Source organism: Psammomys obesus, unplaced genomic scaffold (assembly GCF_907164565.1).
Source record: "Psammomys obesus unplaced genomic scaffold, mPsaObe1.curated_primary_1811, whole genome shotgun sequence".
Classification (NCBI taxonomy): domain Eukaryota; kingdom Metazoa; phylum Chordata; class Mammalia; order Rodentia; family Muridae; genus Psammomys; species Psammomys obesus.
The window spans coordinates 70347-83265 of record NW_026592586.1 but is presented as its reverse complement, the minus strand read 5'-3'; the positions used below and the strand labels follow the sequence as shown (position 1 = coordinate 83265).

The 12919-nt window shown below is 44.3% G+C and overlaps 2 non-coding genes across 2 annotated transcripts; one reads left to right on the top strand and one right to left on the bottom strand.

The window, feature by feature from the left end:
- Window positions 1-9931: 9931 nt before the first annotated feature.
- On the bottom strand, window positions 9932-10003 carry Trnaw-cca (transfer RNA tryptophan (anticodon CCA)). Its single transcript has one exon. It is a non-coding gene; the product is annotated as a tRNA-Trp (tRNA).
- A 2318-nt stretch (window positions 10004-12321) lies between these two features.
- Trnar-ucg (transfer RNA arginine (anticodon UCG)) lies at window positions 12322-12394 on the top strand. The gene has a single exon. It is a non-coding gene; the product is annotated as a tRNA-Arg (tRNA).
- Window positions 12395-12919: the final 525 nt, after the last annotated feature.

Genomic DNA, 12919 nt, shown 5'->3' with positions numbered 1-12919 from the left:
TTTTTTTTTTTTTTTTTTTTTTTTTTTTTTTTTTTTTTTTTTTTTTTCTGGTGTTCTGTCACAGCGATAAGAAAAGTACACCTTGGTTCCAAAAAGCACTCCTTCTCCTATTGGAAACTAAAGCCTATTTTCTAGTCTAAAGTTTGTTTGCTTGTTTGTTTGGAGTTGTTTGGTTTGGTTTTTTGAGACAGGTATAACTCCAGCTAACCTGGAACTCACAGAGATGGGGCTGCTTCTGCTTGAGTCTTTGGATATACTATGGCACTACATTAGGCAGAAACTAACATTTCATTTTCAAATATTAAAGTCCTTAAGTACGGTTAGCATATCACTGTCAGATATGGCCGCTAAAAGCCACACTAAAGTCAGAATGGAAAAGGAGACACAAATGCTGAACTCAAAAGTGAGTCTAGACAAAGCAGAAGTATCTGCATGAGTCACATGCAAGGTAAAATTATTATTACATTGCCAGAAGCAGTCACCCTCCAAATATAAACGCCTTTTCTAGTGTTTGGGTCTCAACTACCTGGCAGAGCAAGGTCAGTGGCAGTGTTACCTGAAGCAACTAGGCTCTAGGGAAAGATTCTCACTAAATAGACTCAGTTTCCTGGTGTTAAGAAGTCAAAATGTCCCTGGGCAGTGGAAGTTCATGCCTTTAATCTCAGAGGCAGGCAGATCTTTGAGTTAGAGGCCAGCCTGGTCTACAGAGTGAGCTCCAGGACAGCCAAGGCTACAAAGAGAAATTCTGTCTGGAAAAACTAAAATATATATATATTTTTTAATTAATTAATTAATTTAAATCTCATTTCTTAGTTTGTAGGGAGATACATAAAACTGGAATCTTGGCTCTGAAGCGAGAGGATCAGAGGTTCAAGTTCATCTTCCACTGAAAGACCCCTGCCTCACCCTAAGTTAAACATAGCTAACGCCATTTTGTGAGACACCACTGTTTTGTAAAACTCTGAAGGCCAGATGAGAAATTGGAAAATTACTGAGAAATCCTAGCTGTGTCACCCACTTGGGATATCTGTGGTCAGGCTGCCCCAGTCAAACTAAAAACAGTTTGTGTTAATCACCCTCATGGATATCTGTGAGACTGTTTCAGTTAAGATAGAGAAAAATAAAATAACAGGTGGCGGGCCACGTCAAGGGGTCATCCTAACCCCCTTGACCACCCAGTTCCTGGAATCTTGGTGCCCCTGCCAAACTTTGACGCAAATTGTGGTCTCATGTAAACGTACCAATCAGCCCCCTGTAACCATGCTTCTCGCTTCTGTACCTGTGCTTCTGCTCTAAAACCCTATAAAAACCCCAGCTTCCTATCTAGGGGGCGCGCAAAGTCCTTTCGAGTGACTTTCGCCCCGGGTACCCGTGTATCAAAATAAAAGCCTCTTGCTGTTTGCATCCGAAGGGCCTCGTTGTTCCTTGGGAGGGGGTCTCTCTGACGGAAGATACCCTCCGGGGATCTTTCACCACTATACAACAAGCTTAGGCCAGCCTGGGCTACATGATACCATGCCTCAGTTTTGCCTCCTCCCCCAAATATAGAATCTTCATAGCCACAGGTTATCTTGATCTTCTCTCTCGTCACTGTTCCCAGACTGAGTCAGTGATGAGAGGCGGTCCCCAACGCACAGCACCCACAGGAATTTGCTCCCTGACCATACTTCAACCAGGCTTCCTTAGTCACTCAAGACAGGAGGCCTCCAGCTTGCCAGTCTCAACATTGTTGGTTCTAGTAAGAATCCTGCCAAGCCACGCCAGTTGGTGAGGATCCTCCCTATCACCCTCCTCTCACGCCCTCAGTCAGCCACTGTCTATAGACATCAGCTGTCCTTGCTATTTGGAATTGAATTCAGCTGTTTATTGCAGTATTCTTCTCTGCGGCAGCCATGGTAATAGAATCTGTTCACCATTTTTTTAGAAGTTAATTGTTTATTTGTGTGTGTGTGTGTGTGTGTGTGTGTATGTATATATATATATATATATATATATATATATATATATATATGCGCACCCAAAGTGGTCGGAAGTGTGTCAGTGTAATGCCAGGTTCACAGGACCCTCAGAGACCAGGAGACAACTTGATGCAAGAGCAAGAAAGCTTTATTACGAGAGCAATCGAACTCAGGAGCCAAGTCTCGCTGATGCAGCGGTAGGGAAGTGGGACCCCCAGCTCTGAGAGAGCAGGGTTTTTAAAGGGAAAGTCTGTGAGCAAGGGTTTCCATGGCAGCAAGCGGGGGAGGAGGGGATGTCTTAACCTTACAGAATTAGGTAAAAGCTAGAGGGGAGAGGTGACCTTCTCTGAGGCACATAATCACAGTGGCTAAGGCATATAATCAAAATGGCTATTCTTCTAAACTATATCTGAAACATTGGGGAGAATTTTCCCACCCGATTCCCAACCAATTCTCATTGATTATTGCCAGGGAGATTGTCTCTATTTTCTATGAAGCATTTATTCTGTAATATTCCCTGTAATAATGTTGCTAGGAGAGTTAACTTTGTTTTCTGCCAGGTGTAGATTCTGTGATATTTCCTGGTACCTGAATTCAGCTCCCAGTCAAGATGGCTCTTTATTTTGAAATGGAGTCACCCAGGCTAACTTAAACTCTTCATCAGATGCTCTGGAATTAGAGTCGCAGGCAGTTGTGAACTGGCTGGGAAGGGTGTTTGGGAAACTGATCTCCAGTCCTCTGAAGCTAGTACTGAGCAGCAGTCACTCACCCTTAGCTGCTGAGCCATCTCTCTGGACCCCTGTCCTGCCTTTGTAAACAAATGCGCAAAACAATTGCACCTAACAACAACAGAGGAAAAGAACATAGATGGTGGAGGGAAATTTTAATCCAAGTGTCAATGAAGCGTAATGAATTGCACAAGGTTTGTTTGTTTGATCGACTGATTGGTAATGCTTAGATGCTCTTCTGCGCCATGATGCAAAATACAGCAGCAATAACTGAAATCCTCACTGTTACTTTCTTGAGTTAGAAAGATTTGTTTTTCCCGTCATACCACTCTCTATGTACAAACCTTTGTCTAGACTATAATCAGCATACGTTCCTTCCGTCTTCCCACCCACCCCTTTAAATCCAATAGCTCCCATCTGTTTAAAACGAGTCTGGTTTCGGTCCACACGTTCTCTGAACTCAGGGCTGACTCAGCGCTCTGACACATTGTCACATTGTGACACTGTGACACATTGTCACATCACATTGTCAGCCAGAGGCCATCATCACCCTTGCAGCTCTGTGCTATATACACCTGGGTCAGGGATGGGCTGATTCTTGTAAATACCATAGTTTATCCTAATCACCACTTCAAACCGGCTCTTCTTGACACTGAACAGCTACTTCCTCCACCGGGGGAACCCGGGATAGGATTCCTTTTACTAAGGAGTTAGTGCAGAATAGCTATTCAGCATTCTTTATATAATTTATATTTTCTTCAAGGCCAGCATGGTCTACAAAGAGAGTTTCAGGACACCCAGAGCTACACAGTGAAACCCTGTCTCAGAAAAAACAAAACAAAACAAAACATATATATATATATATATATATATATATATGTTTTTTTCAAGAAAAAAAAACCTTATCATACATATCTGAAAAATATAAGTGACAGTTCACAAAAAAAAAAAGCAAACAAATTAGAATATTGTTCAATCTCCTGCCAAGAGGTATATTCTGTTAGTATTAGGTGGAATCATTAGTTATTCATGTAGAAAATGCTGGGTAATCAAACTGACATACTATGGTACCCAGAAAACAACAACTTCACATACCTTTCAAGTTTCCTTTTGTTGGTTTGTTTTGTTTTTTAATGGTGGTGGTTTGGTTTGGTTTGGTTTTGAGTCAGGGTTTTTCTACGTAGCCATGGCTGTCCTGGAACTCACTATGGAGACAGATCAGGCTGGCCAAGTACTCATATGCCACCACAAACAGCCATTTTAAGTGTTTTAAGCATGTTTCATTAGATGTTCTTGGGTATCTATGCAATGGCTACAGAACATTCTGCCATGTGGTGAGACGATGACACTGATCGTGGTGTTAGTGTGCTGTGTGCTGCACTGACATCTGTTTAACTTCAGGGCTCAGAGTAAACCTAAGCCTATCTTTGGTGTATATGATGGTTTAAAAGGAAATGGCCCGCATGGGCTCATATGAAGTGGCACTATTAGGAGGTGTGGCCTTGCTGGAGGAAGCGTGTCACAGGAGGGGGATTATGAGATTTCAGAGGTCAAGCCAGGCCTAGTGTCACTCGCTCTTCCTGCTGCCTTTGGATCCAGATGTAGAAATCTCAGCTACTTCTCCAATACGGGGCCGCCATGCTTCCTGCCATGATGACAGGGAGTAAAACTCTGAACCGTAAGCAAGACCCAACTAAATGATTTCCTTTATAAGAATTTCCATGGTCACAGTGTCTCTTCACGGCAATAGAAACCCTAAGACACTGTATCTGCTGAAAGTGGGTCTCAGTTAGACCAAATGACAAGTGGCAGTCCCTGAGAAGCCACTTCTCAAGCAGGTGTTGGGTGTCCTACCAACCATTCCACCCATGTCTAGTCTCTAGTCCTGCCTGAGAAAGATCAGCCAGGAACTCCTGAAGCTGTCAGGAAATTTTACTGTTTTTTCCAAGCACCACCTAAAGCTACAGCTTCTCTATCCTGATGAAAACCAAAAGACAGATACCATCCAACTTGGTGAACCAAAGAGTTTTATTAGAGTTATTAAAAAAAAAAAAAAAGGTGATGAGTAACTTACAAAAGCAGAGATGACTCAAAGGCAATTATGTCATCAAAGCCAGCATGGATAGCATTTCATAAACTGGGTTTGTCTGAGTGTTTCCCAGCAGGGCTTACCGCTTGAATACCCTTGGGGAGGGAGGCACAGAGCGAATGGTGCCAGTTTCAGGGACTTCATGAGACTATTTTGAGTTGTTTACTTCCCGTGTTTAAGGGGCTTCCCCGAAGGATGGAAAACCCTGCCTTCTAGTGGCACCTCTATTGTTTCACCTTCTCTTTTACCGCCAAGCGTCTTAATGAGCGTTCCTCCAAGATGGAAGGTTTTAATCTAGGAAGAAATCACTCCACAACAGAAATCTAAGAAGTTAACATGAACTTCTCCTCTTATTTACATTTCGGAGATAGGGCTTTGTTGCAGGATGTTTAAGCACGCCGTGAGCCCTGGGAATTGTTGTTTACTGGAGAAACCTGTTTCTAGTTGTGGTGTGGCTTAGCCCCACCATACACCTTTAACAAGAGCTTTCTACTTGAATATTGTAAACAGGACTAAATAAAGACAATTGTAGGTGAAGAGGCAGAGCAAGCAACCACATGACAGGGGATAAATCAAGGGGAAAACCATAGAGAGTAAGAAGAAGTTAGGAGGATGGATAGAGAGACCAACAGGAAGTAGAAAGGAGGAAGATTCAGTTTGAGGATTTTTTTTTTTTTTTTTTTGATACAGCATGGAGAAGGAGCATTACTTTTTTGGATACCTGGGCTGAGAAGGGTCAGTTGGGTGTTTTCTCTGAGCTAGCAGGCTTTCACCCCAGCATCTGGTTCCTGAGTCTTTATTAGTAAAATCAGATGCTTGAGATTTTATTAAAAACAACAGGGTTTCATTGTGTTCCAACTTGGCCTGGAACTCACCATAATTCAGAATAGTCTCAAACTAAAGGATAACCTCTGCCTCAGCCTCTTGAGGACTAAGATTTTAAGACACCAAAACCTCTCACTAAAGTCTCTCCTCACCAATCTAAGCCCAATTTCATTTGCATTTCTACTTTTTGAAATTTGAATTTTGAGTGACAAATACTCTTTTATCTTTAACCTATAAAAAGTTGTGAAAGACTTTGAAATGGCCCCCATCCAAAGATTATCGTGTGTGTATCATCTAGTGCACATTTCCAGATATTTCATTTTCTGGAAGGGTGTGTCTTTTATTGTCTTAAAGTTATTGTAGAACTCTAAATCAGAGAAAATGCATCACTATTTAAATAGTCCTTCTTCACAGGGATGTAAATGAATTGTGTCAAGTGAAATGGGAGTATTCTCCTGTATGTGATAGGCCAATTTGAACTCGCAGATTCCCTCCACTTTCCTGGTTATGTCTCAGTGTAGTGTGTGTAAGAGTAACTTTTATTTGGCTAATTTAATTGTCATCTCAGAAGCTTACTGCCTCTGTCTGCTAACATAGGTATAGTACTGGAAACTTCTAGCCTCTGTACAATCTAATATAGGCCTAGAATGTTTTTAGCTTCTGAGACTTCCTGTTGAATAAGCTCATTCTTTCCAGTTCTTTCTGAACTCTGACTGCCTGGTTCAACTCAGCTAATCTGACTCAAACACCTCTCCTAGCTGACTGATTCAAACTGGCTTCTCTGAGCTTCTGACTGAATTGTGTGAATTGCGCTGCTTCACTTCAAACCAACTTTAGCAATCTGTTCTAATCTTCTGGCTCCTTCTGTCTTCACCTGTGTCTAGTTTGTTCTCTCTTCAAGCTGGCTCTGTGAAACTCTCCAGAAAACAACAACAACAAAACTGCCTCCTCTCCTTTTTTCTCTCTGTGCTCCTCTCCTCTCTTTCTCTCTCTGTTTTGTTTTTTTGGTTTTGTTTTGTTTTGGTTTTTGTTTTTTTTTTTTTTGAGACAGCCTTGGCTGTCTAGGACTCCCTTTATACTAAGCACACATCTATATTCCAGCCAGGGGGATTAAAGGAGTTTGGCATGTCAGGTTTCCATCTGGATCACATTGACCTAGGTCTTAGGGTGTGTTCCCTTGCCACAGAAGCCATGTTTCTGGATTAAAATTCCTGTGTGTGTGTGTGTGTGTGTGTGTGTGTGTGTGTGTGTATGTGCATATGCATATTAGTTCCCTGTTGTAAGAGGTGATTAATATTTACTATTGATTTATCTTCTGGTAATGCTTGCTGTTAATCCTAAACAGCTGTATACCCAAATCACCACACAGAGACTGGGTTTATTTAGTTAACCTAGAACACAATGCTGGGCAATAATACCGCCATCCTAAACCACCAGTCCCTCATAGTTTCCTAACATTTAGATTTCCCACATTATACTTGCTTTTAGTGATATCTAAGGTCCAGTCCATTTCTCCACGTAGTTCCAAGATCTGTTCTCTAGCTCTCTCTCAGTTCTCCCTTTTCTCCTCCCACTCACTTCCTGCCCTCTGCCTCCTCTCCTCTTTCCTGTCCTCTAGCTCCTCCCATTGCACAGCATTGTAGCTAGTTGCTATATTTTGGCCTGTTTACACAAAGCTGATACAGGATGCTTAGAATAAGTATCACAATGCAATATCGGATTGAAACCAGAGAGTGGGCAGGAGGGAGAAATCAGCAATTGAATGAACAAGGATAAAGTGTATACATTTCAAAAGAACATTATACCAACAGTTTCCCTTTAATTCACTCACTAATATTGAGTGAAATAAAATGCAAGTTTATTTTTATATTTGCAAGAAAGCTGTGATTGTAGATAAAGTGGTACAGACCTTTAATCTCAGCACTGGGACACAGAGACAGGCGCATAGCTGTAAGTTCAAGGCTAGCCTGTTCTGTATAAGAAGTTCCAGCTCATCTAGAGCCAGATCTACATAGTGAGACCCTGTCTCAGGAACCACACAAGGGAAAGAGAGAACCAATTCTGGTAAGTTGTCCTCTGACCTTCACACACATATGTACACAGTAATTAAATGTAATGTGAAATTAATAAAAAAAAAATTTAAGTTTTACAGATGTTTGAGTGGATAAAGATGCTTCCAGAAGCCATTGGCTATGAAGTGTAAGACCTGGGGTCTCACAGCTCAAGAGTTCAAGATCGCTTCCCAGAAACTCCCCCAGACCACAGACTCATTGCAAAAGCAAGAGGTTTATTAACCATTGCGCAATGGGGTCACCCTTGCCAGTCAGCAAAGAGTGGCACCGGGAGACAAAGGCCTTTAGGTTTTTAAAAGAAAAATTGTGGGAAATTTGAAGTTGCAGTTTTGGCAATTCAGGATTGGATGAGGAAGCTATAAAGTAAGATAATTGGTTAGTCTTAGGTGCTCAAGCTTGGCCAGTCCTGCCAAGTGTGGATGCAGCTGCAATTTAAGGTGGGGGTGGTTAGCTCATCCTTGAAAATTAGGGGCTACAGACTTTTGGCTGGAAGTCAAAAGCTACTCAGAAGAAGTCTGGGTTCATTGCTAAGAAACACTATCTTGAAGACAAGGGTCTGGTCATTCTTTTTGCTGAGTGAAGGTCATTGCTTGCTTGCTTTTTTTCTATTTGTCCTCATAGATAGGGTCACATTTCTCCATTCTCTGGAAAGGTACTAAGAGGCTTTAGCTTAACCTGAACCTAAAACTCAAAACTATAGGCTTTAGAAGACATACAGGTTATAAAGTTAGTCTAACCCTTTCAGAAGTGCAAAAAGTCAGAACAAGTTCTTTTCTGTTCGCTGCACAAATCAAGTTGACGGTGCTTTAACTTTTTCCGGAGTTTGACAAGTTCCCCGCCCTGTGATGTTTGACTCAGATCTTGAATATACCATGATAAAGTAAGATGTTCTGCTAAATAGTTTAAAAATGCACAGCCAAGTTCTTACATAACCAAAATTCTTGTGGAAATCCTTCAAGTCTTGAAAACCCCTTTAGTCTTGTAGTTCTTTGGACTATATAAACAGTACTTCCTTCTATGTTTCATATATATATATGAAACATTATATATATACATACATATATATATATAATTTTTTTCAAACACTGCTTTAGGGAGATAGTCCTGTCTGACAGAAATAAAACTTGCTTAATTTGACCGGCAACGGTCTCTACTCTCGTTTGGAGGGATTAACATGGGTAGAGGTAAAACGAAGCCCAGGGCACGGCGAGCCACCGTGTCCACATCCACTGGTGAAAACAGTAGTGAGTCAGGTCCTGGTTCTGCAGTAGATGTTTCTAGGGAGTGGAGTTCTCTGAAAGCAACAGAGGGTAGCCAGATCAGCCAGGGTACCCAACTCTCAAGGATCTCCAAGGTCAAAGACCCTCCAGAGGCAGGAAATCCGGGCGGGAGAAAGGTGCGGTCACCAGGGAAGGGCCAGGGTTGAGGCGCGCTGGGAGCTACAGCCTGTTGAGCTGCCTGGAGCCTTCAGAACTGTCTTAGTTGGGGTTTGTATTGCCGCGATGAAACACCGTGCCCAAAAAAGCAAGTTGGGGAGGAAAGGGTTGAATGGGCTTACACTTCCATATTGTGGTGCATTAGAGAAGGAAGCCAGGACAGGAAGTCGAGCAGGGCAGGAACTGGAGGCAGGAGCTGGCGCCGAGGCCGTGGAGGCTGCTGCTTACCGGCTTGCTGCCCACGGCTAGCTCAGCTTCATCTAACCCAGAACCACCCGTCCAGGGCCGGCACTGCTCGCTCGGGGCTGGGCTCTTCCCCGTCAGGAGTCATGAGACAGTTCCCTACGGGCTCACGCACAGCCTGGTTTATGGAGGCATTTTCTCAGCTGAGTTTCCCTCTTTTCAGATGACACAGAGGTTTATCCCGTCCTTGCAGATGACGATTGATTGATTGGTTGATTGATTGATTGATTCATTGAGTGAGTGTCTCTTGGCCTGACTGGTACTGCAGCGGCTTCCCAGGCCTTACCGGTTACCTGCTGTCAGTTCCTTCTGACGTCAGGGCCTTGGGTAGGAGTGCTGCGTCTTCAGTTTTTATTTTGTTCTGTGTTGTCTACAAACCATTTTGTTTTTTAAGGAAAGTAGCAAAAGTTGGAGGTCACACCCCACTTCTCAACGGCAGTAGCAGCCCAAGAGCGAGACATAGGCAGAGATCTCACTGAGAGCAAGGAAATGTGTGTTCTACGAGGAGCGAACTATTCTCATTTTTTTTTTTTTTTTTTTTTTTTTTTGAGACCTTGCCCGACCAAAACACTTAAACCCTTGACCCCGACGTGATTTGAACACGCAACCTTCTGATCTGGAGTCAGACGCGCTACCGTTGCGCCACGAGGTCACAGCCATGTACCGTTTTCAGGCTAACTTAAGGATCTCCCCGACCTTCTCACCTGCGCCGAAGTATTTACGTTTGATCTTTTGCATGCTCACAGCTCGCAGCCGCATCAAGGCCTGGCGCGGCAGAGTAAGGAATCCCCCGATTAAACCTTCTTAACCTCTAAACGCCCTTGGCTTCTTACGTACAGTCTCCTCGTTTGCTAATTTTTTTCTGGTTTTCCGAAAGAGCAGAGTGGATGACTGCAAACAGGACCCAGAAATATCTCTTCCTTCCAGACTTGTAGCTTTGCAGGGCGCCACGCGAACTGGCCCGTGGGTGCAGGGACCATGGTTGTCCTGGAGAACCCCAAAAGAGTGGCCCCAAAGCCTCCGGGTCCGAGCCCACCCGCCTCCTGACACTCACAGCGCCTACCCGGGACCCTCAGCAATGACCCCGAGCAAAGCAGCGTTACCGAGACAGTCTTCGATCCCGTGGGCCTCCGAAATCGCCCCAGGGGTCAACAGCAGCGCGGATCTGTCGTTGTTGTTATTCCTGGGGTCGGGGTGCAGAGGGGACTCTTTGTTTATTTTTTGCAAAAGAGCCATGGATTGCATCCCGAAGCAAAGCAGCTACTTGAGCTTGAGGGCCTATTACTAGGGTTTCCCGGACCCGGACTTGCTTAGACTCTGCAGCTGCCTTCCCGCCTCAGTTTCCCGCATGCTGGGATTCACGGGCATTCCAGAACCCTCTTGCATCCGGGAACTGAGAAAAAGGAAATTTCCCTGCTGCTGAATCTGAAAATGAACCAACACCACATGTTCTGATCAAAGCTCCAGGCGAGCTGGAGGGGGGAGTCTGAGAGTCTCCATTGTTTTGTTGGTGTGTGTTCGCTGATTTCTTACAAAGTATCTGAAACCGACCGGAAAGCTTCTGATCCTCTCGCCTGCAGCTCCAGGCTGCTGGGATTCCAGGACTGAGCCATCATGACAAGGTTAATATTCTACTCCTGAAAAGCAGGAGCAATCTGAACAAACCGTTTGTTCCTCATTCTCAAATAAGCCTTGTGAAGCTACCCGGTTAGGCAGCTCTGACGGATGGGACATGATAGCAGCTGACGTAGTTTGATCCAGTCACCTTTTCTTGCTGCTTAGCCCGTTACTACCTGCAAAGCCAGTCCCCGAAGTCAGGTTTGAGGCTTGGTCTTCTGTCTCCACAAGCTGCAATAAGCGTGTAGAAAAAGTAACAGACACAATCGGGCTATAAACACGTTGTTAGGGTGAAAAGCTTCCAGTGTGAGGCTGGTCTGGCCTACAGAGTGAATTCCGGGCTATCCCAATCTGTAGGGTGACACCCTCTGTGGGGCAGAAGGAAGGGAGGAAAGAGTCGGAGGTAGGGTGAAGAGGGAGAGGGGCACAATTTCCGGCCTTCAACCGTAGAAGACATGTCATGTAGGTCTGCTTTAGCGAATAGTGCAGGGTGCAATATTTCAACAACAGGCATTCGTTATTTGTTTTTGTTTTTTTTTACTTAAAAAAAAAAAAGACTATACTGACACACACACACACACACACACACACACACACACACACACACACACAACGTCCTCCCTAAGGAGCCTTTCTTTCCCTTGGCTTTCAGGCTAAGCGTCCTAAAACCCTCTTCCTGTAAGAATGTAAGAACGGCAGTCACGCTGGTCTCACCCCCCCACCCCAAGAGCATTTTGCACCATCACCTCTTTAAAGACATTATTTGCCAACACAGCGACATTCTGAAGATCTGCGGCGTGGGCTCGTGACTCTAAGGGATCTAGAGGACACAGCGGATTCCCCGCAGGACGCCTCAGCCGAGCCCAGTGCTGACGTCGGAGTGTGCAACCGTCTAGCTTGGAGCTGAGCCTGCTCAGGCCTGGCAGGTGGACGCTGCTCCTCCAACAACCGTCCAGGTTGCAAGACTTTTTGGCCTCTACTCCCGAATCCCTTTCATGCTGTCCGGATTCCTAGCCTAGCTCTGTTTGAGTGGGGCCTGCGGAAGGCACGAGGTGAGCTCTTGACCTGGAAACGTGGCCAGGTAGCGGTGGGGAGGGTCTGTCTGTCCAGCTCTCCTCTGACGCCCAGCTTGAAGCCCTCGCGCTCACGGTGGCCTTTTGTTCTTGCTCCCGATCGAACGACTTAAGAACAACTATTACCGATGGCTCAAGCACCGATTCAATAGTTTCTGATTGGAGCCTCATGAAATCGAATTTAAACTCATTTCACTATGAGTTTGTAATAACATTATCAAGCTCAAGACACACGTAGGTTTTTTTCTAATAAGAAAAGAGCGTCAAGCCCTCCGCGTAGGACCACGTGGCCTAATGGATAAGGCGTCTGACTTCGGATCAGAAGATTGAGGGTTCGAATCCCTTCGTGGTTGCATTCAGTTTTCATCTTCGTTTTGACAACAGGGCATCTGACCGTTGTCTCCTGATGCAAAGTTAGTTATTGGGTAAACACAGAGAAGACCAAAAATGTTTAGTCTGAATCTAGTCACCCAGATCAAGGAGTTCTAGATTTCCAGTTTAAGGAGAGTAATAAATAAAAGGTGTCCGAAGGGAAAGATACGTATATTCTGAATTACCATTGAGTTGGACACTTAGAAAAGTATTTTAAACAAAGTTTATTTTTATTTTCGTTTTTGTTGTTGTTTTTCGAGACAGGGTTTCTCCGGGTAGCCCTGGCTGTCCTGGAACTTGCTTTGTAGAAGTCGAACTCAGCCTCTGCCTCTGGAGTGCTGGCATTAAAAAGAAAAGTCTGTTTCAGAACAAACCCTTGGGAGACTCCTCTAAACCAAACTGGACTGAAGCGCTGGGACCCAGCGTGGACCAGATCCCAGTTAGGAACACAGCTCTGTAAGGCCAACACTCTAGAGACAAAGGCAGGAGGGGGCACCGCCACGAGT